The sequence below is a fragment of the Furipterus horrens genome, unplaced genomic scaffold (genome assembly GCF_987537825.1).
Source record: "Furipterus horrens unplaced genomic scaffold, mFurHor1.1.pri manual_scaffold_5, whole genome shotgun sequence".
In the NCBI taxonomy this organism is placed as follows: Eukaryota; Metazoa; Chordata; class Mammalia; order Chiroptera; family Furipteridae; genus Furipterus; species Furipterus horrens.
The window spans coordinates 37,270,504-37,272,320 of NW_028327175.1; the positions used below are offsets into that span (position 1 = coordinate 37,270,504).

The 1,817-nt window shown below is 39.8% G+C and overlaps 1 pseudogene; it reads right to left on the reverse strand.

Moving 5' to 3' along the window:
• Window positions 1-285: 285 nt before the first annotated feature.
• Window positions 286-1,153, reverse strand: LOC150008405 (large ribosomal subunit protein uL18 pseudogene; annotated as a pseudogene).
• Window positions 1,154-1,817: the final 664 nt, after the last annotated feature.

Genomic DNA, 1,817 nt, shown 5'->3' on the forward strand with positions numbered 1-1,817 from the left:
GTCTCCAATTTTGGAGGAGACTGGAAGCTAAAGCTTCAATGGAATTAAGTTGTGTTGGAGGTTGGTTTCAGCTACATAAAAAATCTTGCCTTTTAAATTATTTTTCTTGCTTGATCAATAAAATCTCAACCATTGTTTTGAAATCAGCAACAGAAGAAGCCTTGAGTCATAATCTAGAGTTTTCTTTCTCATCGTGGAGGCCCCATAAATTATATTTTTAGCTGCTTTGTCAAGTTTATTATCGTCTTTATATGCAAAATCTTCACAGAAAATTGTGGCTTGGTTTCAACTCTCAGCAGCCAGTTCTTGAGCTCTAAGGAAGGTTACCTTCTTCTGAACTATACAATCTTTCTTCTGGGCAAGAGGCATTTTGGAACAGTCCCTCCTCTTCTTTTAAACATCTTTCTTAGGTGTATCTTAAATTCTCTCTTAGAGCAGCATGAGCTTTCTTATCCATCTCCACCATCCTGTCTAGAGTTACATTGTTCTTTATGTATTGAGAGAATTGTTTCTTGTGAGCATCCCCTTGCTCCCTTAGGTAACACACATGATCTGCAATGTTCTGACCCATGATGTGCTTTCAAGGTACTTCTGCATTGAATTCCTTGCTTTCTGAATTATAACCAGGGAATCATTTGGCATTGTGAGGTAGAGACAAGCCTCTGTCCACTGCACCCTTCAGTGTCCCCCCACATTCATTTCCAGATAGCAGGTGAAGCCCTGCATCAAAATAGCAGGCCCAGGTTGACCACCAGTACTTTCCTCACTGTATTCATCTCCAGTTACCTCCACTTGGCCTTCATATATCTTGTCCATGACAAACCTACTGAGAAGACTGTGGGGCCAGGAGCAGACCAGCACAATAAGTGTAACTTGTCAGGACAACCTCACACCAGACTTTGGGAGTTCATGAGCATAAGCTGCACAAACTATTATATCTCCTTCTATACAAGCATAAGGAATCTGTCAAATGATGTTTTTGTTGGTTACACAAACTATCAATCCTGTATTTGGGTGCATTGTACTTATTTTTACCCTGGATTACCAAGCATTTTCAAGCATAGTAATCAATTTTACCCTCTTGTTGTTTTCTAAATTTCACTTGTTGTCTTTAGAAGAAGGCCTTATTCTTGACAACTTTAACAAACCCCATCCTGTGGAAGAGAGAAATGTGTCTGCAGCTCACCATAGACCTGCAGGCCCAGCACAGCTTTCTTTTAAAAAGAAAGAGAATCTGTTTATTTGGAGGTACAGGCTTCCACAAGCTTGGCTAGTAACCTGTTCAAATATAAATGACATTTTCGGCTAGGGCTTTTCCCTTGCACTTGCCACTTGCTATTAAGTCTGGCACAGGTTTCAGGTTTAGATACAAATTCAAGGCGCACCTTAAACAATTTTCCAATGTTGAGTGTTATATGCTACATGGTGATCATTTTGCCCCTGCCTTTTAATTTTTTTAGAAATAGGAAAACAAAAATTTGCCTGATTTTCTCAACTATTTGATCCTTGTATATTGGATATAGATTGTAAGTCACCTCAAATGTTTTGTGATGAGATAGGTGAGAGTGAATAAATGATTGAATAAATAAAATAATAAGGCATTCCCTCAAGCTGTAGCTTAAGAGTACTTGGCTAGTTCTGAAGAATAGCCAATTGTCATTAAGTTTTCATAGAGACAGCAAAGCCTACCCATGCCCCAACCCTTTCTGATGAGATATGCCCTGATCACATCATTTTACCGCCGACCCTTCATTTACTCTGAGGACCTGGACCAGTGGCAGGCATCTGACCTGGGGGTAACCATTGCATCGGCCAGA